Genomic DNA, 7,903 nt, shown 5'->3' on the forward strand with positions numbered 1-7,903 from the left:
CATTGCCAAACCCAGAAGAGTGGTCATTTAGGTAAAGGAAAGATGCCGAAATCTCCTGACAGATAGTAAGCAATGTGAATAATGAAAATAAAGTAAAAGATTTTGTTTTTAAAACCCTAAATAACGTATGCTTTCCATTCTAGGTATATAGAACAGAAATTGTCATTGAATATGGAATGAATACATATCAGATGTAATTGATGTGACTCTATATGTGTGATTTATTTGTACTATAACTAGAGTTTGAAACCCAAGGATGAAAGCAATTTTGCAGATATGGAGAATGATTATGATAGCTATTTCTAGCTTTAAAAATTATCCAATTTTGCCCCCAGTGTTCTACTTACCATTTGGTTATCCATATTTTTATAAGTTTCAATTCACTGCTGTAGCTGAATACATCAAAATTGCTCTTTGCATATCTGGCATCATATAACTATATTTCATTTCTTATTGCATCAAAATACCCCAAGAGAGAAAGAGGAGGAAACAAATACCGGACAAGCCAAACCATTGCCAGCATTTGGACCACCTCATCCCCTCTGATTCCAATAAAGACAGCCACAGTCCCTAAACTTAAGTCCCCTGAGAATAACAGTGGCCATTCTGATTCTGCTTCTAATCATCATCTCAGGAAGAACCATCTGTGGAAAAGGGGTGACCCTTCCCTCCCAACTGTCATTATGATGCAGCAAGCTGAAGTAGCAAAGTTTAAATTTTGGGAGAGATAGGAGGTGACATGTGCCAGTTGAATCCAATCACAACTACTATCTTGACTATTCTCTCCTTTTCCCCAATGAAGATGGCCTGGGATTTTGCACCCAGGAGCCCTGGGAATCCCAGTGCTTCCCAGACCACTCACCCAGCTTCGAGCCTTAGTCACATAACCATTATTGAGGTGAGTGATCATTACAAAAAAGGTCCTCACCTTCCTCACCCCCATCATCATGAACTAGTGACCAACTGCCTCTAATGAGAAAATAAGTAAAAAAAAAAAAAAAAAAAAAAAAAAACCGTGGATATTGCAGCATACATTTTACTACTAGTTCTATTCATACATAGTTATTTTTATTTTGGCTTTTTTAGATTACGAGCTTCTTGAAGATGGGGACTATTTTTCCCTTTGTTGTATCCCTAGGGTGTATAAAGAACAAGGACAAGGCAAATAGAGGACACTTAATAAATGCTTCTTGCCTTAACTTGACTTTAATTGCTACCCATCTAACCCCTGAAACCATCATTCTTGGAGTTGACCTCTGTATGAATAGAACGTGGCAACTGTTTCTGAGGACATTTCAACCTGTATCTCTTCAGTAACCACAGATATTGAAGACCCTGAGAAGAAAGTTCTCACCAACAAAGTCCCTAGCATTGTCAAATGGTTCAACATCAGAAAAAAATAGATTTTTTAAAAGTGGAAATGAAATTAGAGAAGATGCATTTCTATTTGTTATGCTCCTATATCATAAGGTTCCTGGAACTTTTCCTTCTAACTTCCAGCTAAAATCTCTCTCTTTTACTTGTTGTCTCCTACTAGAAAGTAAATCCCTTGAGACAAGGACTGCTGTCTCCAGTTTTTCTGTTTGTATACCCAGTGTGCTTTGCACATAGTAAGTGATTAATCAGTTCTTGTGCTTTTATTCTGTAAGCTCTGAAAAAAATATTTAATTTTTAAAGCCTTCAGATTAGAAGAATATGACAGAATATTTTTAATCTCTAAATATTCCAACATTTATTATATCTGGTTGTAGGCTTTAATCTGTTCTAATATTTTCATTATGCCTGGCTAGATTAGAATGAGAATGAGCTGTCACTCCCCAGAGCATTATGCGCATTAAATGAAATTACTGTCATTCTGCATGCACACTAAATATCTTCTTACCAAATGACAGGCAATTACAATCTCAGTAAAATCCAGAGCCTGAATTTTCACTTTGGGATTTTAATGATATTATCACATAAAAGTAAGAGTTTTTTTTTTCTTTTAAATAATAGGATATGTTTTAAGAATGGAATTAAGAAAATTAGATAATTCATTGGTTGTAATATGCTTCCCTACATTGAAGAATGTGGTAGGGTGGAGAAAAATACTAAAAATTAAATTTGAATCCCAGCTCAGCCACTTTCACAGTCATGGAATTTCAAAATTCTAAGGGATCTCAATGACCATCTAGTCTAACATATATTTGAAAAAGGGATTGTGTCTGCAACATTCCCTACAACCAGATCTGCAATTTTCAAGTGATATGACCTTCTACTTTATGAGAATGTGAGACTTGAAAGAAGACGGGAAATCCACTAAATGGACATGTGGAGGGAGAGAGTTTCAAGAATGGGGGATGACCAGTGATAATTCTCAGAGTCAGAAAATGGAGTATATTGCTCAAGGAAAAGCAAGGATGCCAGTATCACTGGGTCACACAATATGTAGAAAAGAACACAGTATAAGAAGACCAGAAAGTTTGGAAAAGGCCAAGTTATGGAGAGCTTTAAAAACTAAGCTGAAGAGTAATTGGGAGCCACTGGAATTGATTGAATTGGGAGAGAGGTGACAAGATCAGATTTGTGCTTTATGAAGATCAATTTGACAGATGAGTGGAGGATAGACTGTGATAGAACTGAAAAGTTAAACAAGACATCCTACATTTCTTTTTCCCTTCACAGACAGGACTTTACTTCAAGGATGTCAGATGTTGGTCTTTCTCATGCTTACATAAGATGTGATCTATATTTTGTTTTTTTTTCCCCAAGGATTTCAGTTGTCTTTTAGATATATGTTTATGAAATTATTTTCTATGTTAAATTCAGGAATAGGAGAAAACAGTTGGAACTGACCTGGTCAAGAGAACTACTTGAGGTCCATCATGCAGACCCACCATGAGATGGAGGTTATCCAACTTCTCTTTTACCAAAGGAACCAGAAACCCAAATGAACAATACTTCAGGGTACACATTATTTAAAAGAGAAACATTGAAAACTTATACCAAACATTTCGGGGGGGGGGAATCCTCCTTTGACAAAGAGATGAATAGTATTATTATGATTCCAAACCAAATGGAGATTTCCTTCTGAGTCACTTATGAACAATTAACAAGGGAGTGAATATTAAATTAATCATCTTACCACCAACTTGAGACTCAAAGTGGTTGTTAAACCTCATTTAGAACCCTAATCAGGTCAAGTATTACCCTCAGGTATATAAAATTGAATCCTTATAAATAGGGAAGATAGAGTTCTGTAAGCTGGTACTTAAGAACTGCAGCATGAGGCTCTATAAGGGCAAGGCATAGAAAGCTAAAGTAGAAATTTTATCCATTATTAAAATATGTTATTTGAAGAATTACCCTTTTACTTAAGTGTATTTCTCTACTATTTATTTCTCGTGTTTCTTATGACTTGTGAATAAGGATGTTCAGACAATAGTGTAGGGATGCTTTTTTTCCATAACTTCAAGTGACATCTGAAATAATATTGTTCACTGAAAGTGCAAATGACCAAAACAGGTGAAAGGGGATTAAAATCTGCTTTACCCATCTGTGCAGTTCTGCCAGGGTGCAAACTAGATTGGGCCCTGACTTCAGAGACACTAAATAGCAAATTGAAATGCCTTCCCTGTATTTCTCTTTTCTCTGGAGGCACATCTAGCCCAGGAATTTATAGTAAGACTGACAAAAACGATGTAGTATTTCTATTGTTTCTCTTTACTTAATGGCCCCCATCCAATGTAGGCATGAGTTTAGTGGTTTGGCTCAGGTTCCTAATTCCTTCTTCTCCCTCCTCACCTACCTCCTCATTGCCCACCAGTCTTTGTCCCCAGTTGATAGCTGTTAAGATATCTGTACAGAACTTAACACTTAGCACATAGTATGTGCTTAATAAATGCTTATTCCTTCCCCATGCCTTTACCCATTACTTCCTCTCTTGCCTAATCTGTTTACAGCCTTTATTCTAAAGAGGCTCAGAAGTGAAAGAATACTTCCAGTATTCTTTAATATAAAAGGGCAAAGCCATAACCATGAAAGTTTTCCCATGTGCTTAGCTGGGGAATTTTTTTTTTAGTCTATTGCTTTTGTGAGGGTAAATTTCTCTTAGGATTAAAAAAAAAAATCCCATTCCTTTATCAAGTAAGAGATTATATAATCATGGGGTTGTCATGTCCTAATGGGTCAGGAGAAAGATGGGTGTGTATTTGTTCATCATATGAGACATTTTCCCTTGAAACTGGAGTGGGGAGTGGGGAGCTGGAACAAAGATAATTGTATAATAGGACTGCATGAAACCAAAACACCCACCACTGGAGCAGGAAGGCTCGAGAAGAGCCGAGACACTCAGCATGGGGCCCTTTTGTTACCCCGTGGATTTAAAAGCCAACTTAGCATCTTTTCAACCAGTAAAGGGGCTGTCCTGTCCTGTAATTAAACACTGGAATAATTTCAGTGAAAGAAAATTTTCACTTTTGTGGATAATAGGGGATTATTGTTCAAACATTTACTGAAGAAAATACCACATTTGGAGTAGGGTAGTCATTTCCAGAACCTGCTGCCCTCCAATATTGGCATCTCCATCTCATCTCCATGCCATAAGCTAGCAATTCTTTTTTGGTCAGGAACTGAGACCAAAATGTGTGGCAAAGGGCACAGAAGGAGTTAGATGTGTCAGACAAAAACATTTTTCTTTAAAGCAGATGCCTTCTGGGTGACTGCACAAAAACTGAGGTGCAGATTAAAATAGTCTTTGTTTGATGCTGCTGCTAGTGTTTGATGGGATGAACAGACAACCCTGAGCCTGCTGGGCAATGGTGAATGGCTAACCTCTGTTTCCTCTCTTGGAGATCTGTGTCTATAGGCACCGGACAGGAGGAGGTTAAGAGGGCAGGCACACTGCTGAGGAGGCTTTTGAAGAAGAGTCAGATCAAACTAGGTTATACAAAGAAATGTAGAAGCCTAGATAGGGCTTACTTCCTAAGGAGAAATGGAACAACTTTTCCCTTCTCCAGATGTTTTTATTTCTCTACCATTTGAGATTAGAATTTGCGATTCTATTCCAGATTCCTAAAGAAGCAAGTACATGCTGTGGTTTATTTTTCCTAGAGCTCACTACATCACCCCTTCAGTATTTTAGGACCTAGTTTCTTAAACTATATCATAATCTCATATAGAATCTTGTAACTGCATGTGGGGGTCACAAAATTATGATTTATTATCAGTAAATATTTGATTTGTATATCTATATACCTAGATACCCTAGGTCAGGGGTCCTCAAACTTTTTAAATAGGGGGCCAGTTCACTGTCCCTGAGACTGTTGGAGGGCCAGACTATAGTAAAAACAAAAACTTTGTTTTGTGGGCCTTTAAATAAAGAAACTTCATAGCCCTGGGTGAGCTGGTTAAACTCCTCATCTGCTGCATCTGGCCCCCAGGCGATAATTTGAGGACCCCAGTCATATAAAAATTCCTTAGACAAATAGGAGTCAATAGTGGGAAACGCTTAAGAAGCTCTATTCTAGGGGGCCTAGGGAATTGGAACGTGTGTCTTGGGCTCCAGCCTGCCTATTTACTTTTATCCCCATTGTTAGGGACCTGGGACTAACACCTCAGTTCTTTTTAATCACTTAATACCAGTTAGATTCTACAAAGAGATATTTATTTTAAAGATATAGCAAGAGAAAATACACAAAACTTTCCCCCAATACTTAGGGAACAAATTTTCCCTCATACCTATTTCTGGTCTCTGAAGACAGTAGGCTTAAAAGTTGGTTCAGTTCCTATGTAGCACGTGTCCCACCAAGTTTACATCCAAAGGTAGCATGATGAGTCTTTGCCTCTGGGGTCTTGAAGGTTACTTCTGGAAGTCATCCCTTCTTCCTCTGGGCATGAAGGCATTGATATGGTGCTAGCTGTTTGATTCATTCCAAACTCTAGAATACTAAGATACTAGAACACCCTTCTGAGAACCTATGGAATTCACAGTATTGGAGGTGTCTTTGTCCTTCACTACAAGGAAAGACAAATTCGGAAGTCAAGGACAGGCATCTCTTCTCAGGACCATATGGTTCTCAAGAAGAAAAGGCTCCATGGCCTCTCATCTTGCAGCATTATATCTAAGAGTGCCATGAATAAAAGCATCTCAGAATAAAGCTAAGAGAGGTGGCCAAAGCTGACTCAGACCTTTTTGAAAATGCTCCTAAATCTATCTGTGGAGCCACAGGAAACAACCACCTGGTTAATAGACTAGAACTAGTTATATAATACCTGCATGTGCTCCGTGGTCTTTCCAAAACACGTCCTCATCACTCTCCTGGACTTTGGCTCCCCAGCTTCTCTCCATGAGGAAGCTGTATCAGTCAAGCAAGCTGATTGATTAGGTCTATGCCTGTGCCAGTCAATAGACATTTATAAAGTATTTGCTTTGTGCCAGGCTCTGTGCTAAACTCTTGAGGATACAAATACATGAAAAAAAAAGTCCTTGCCCTAGAGGAGTTTATATTGTAATGGAAAAGAGCAACATACCAAAGTTGAAAGAGGGATAGGGACATGATCTTGGCTGAATCTGGATGGTCTGAGGCTCTAAGACAATTCGAATGGAAACTATTTAGTTTCCTAGATTTTTTGTTTGCAAATGACTGTGCACTCAGTGCAGCCTCTGAAGCTGAGATGCAAGAAAGTATGGATTGGTCTCTGCTGCTTGTACTAATTTTAACCTAACAATTAACATCAAGAGAACACAGGTCCTCCATCAGCCAGCTCTACACCATCCATATAAGGAACCAGCGATTACAGCAAATGGAGAAGTTGTGAATGCTGTGAATAAGTTCTCTTTGGCAACATACTTTCCAGGGATGCCAACACTGATAAAGAGATTGATATACACACACATTGTCAGAGCTAGGAGTGTTTGGAGGTTTTAGGCTGATGCCAAACTGGAGCTCCATAGAGACTGTGCTGACCTCATTGTTGACCTGTGAAACCTGGACATATACCAGTGGCATGCCAGGAAAAACTGAATTATTTCCATTTCTCATAATAGCTAACAGGCTTGTTTGGACCCTTCCTCAAAATGGAAGATCTAGGCAGAACTCTACAATGAGAAAGAAGATCCTTAGAAGCAGAATCAGAGGACAATTGAGTTATGATGGCCAGACCCCAGTTATATCAAAAATATTTAATGTGAAGGATGGACACTGTGTTAAACACTGGGATACAAAGAAAGGCAAAAGAGTCTCTATCCTCAGGGAGCTCAGAGTCTGATGGGTAAGACTACATTTAACAGCTGTATGCAAATAAGTGACATACGAGATAAATTAGAAAGTAAACAGAGTGGAGCCACTAGACTTAAAGAGTGATTGGGAAAGACTTCGTAAAGAAGTAGGATTTTATTTATTCACTTAAATTTCAATGGAATTTTATTTTTCCAATTATATGTAAAGATAATTTTCAACATTCGTTTTTATATGTTGAGTTCCAATTTTTTTTCTCTCTCCTTTACCTTCTCTCTCCCTAAGATAGCAAACAATCTGATATAGTTTATACATGTATAATCATTTTATTTATTTATTTATTTTGTTTTTTTTTTATTTACAAGATATATGCATGGTTAATTTTTCAGCATTTGCAACTGCAAAACCTTCTGTTCCAATTTTTCCCCCTCCTTCCCTCCACCCCATCCCCCAGATGGCAGGTTGACCAATACATGTTAAATATGTTAAAGTATATGTTAAATACAATATATGTATATATGTCCATACAGTTATTTTGGCTGATGTACAATCATTTTAAACATATTAACATAGTAGTAATTTTGAAAAAGGAAAAAAAACAAGAAAAAAAATACAAAGAATAATATGCTTCAATCCATATGTATTCTCCATAGTGCTCTCTGGATACAAATGTCATTTTCTATCCC

The 7,903-nt window shown here is 37.6% G+C and overlaps 1 long non-coding RNA gene across 2 annotated transcripts in view; it reads right to left on the bottom strand.

Moving 5' to 3' along the window:
* LOC116419446 overlaps nt 1-5,974 on the bottom strand; it is a 32,932-nt gene extending 26,958 nt beyond the window's left edge. Inside the window, exon 1 of one of the 2 annotated variants that reach the window (XR_004229759.1) lies at nt 5,719-5,974. This is a non-coding gene — a long non-coding RNA (uncharacterized LOC116419446). The remainder of the gene's footprint in view (nt 1-5,718) is intronic. The other variant, XR_004229758.1, reaches the window with a different exon arrangement.
* Nucleotides 5,975-7,903: the final 1,929 nt, after the last annotated feature.

Source organism: Sarcophilus harrisii, chromosome 5 (assembly GCF_902635505.1).
Source record: "Sarcophilus harrisii chromosome 5, mSarHar1.11, whole genome shotgun sequence".
Taxonomy (NCBI): Eukaryota; Metazoa; Chordata; class Mammalia; order Dasyuromorphia; family Dasyuridae; genus Sarcophilus; species Sarcophilus harrisii.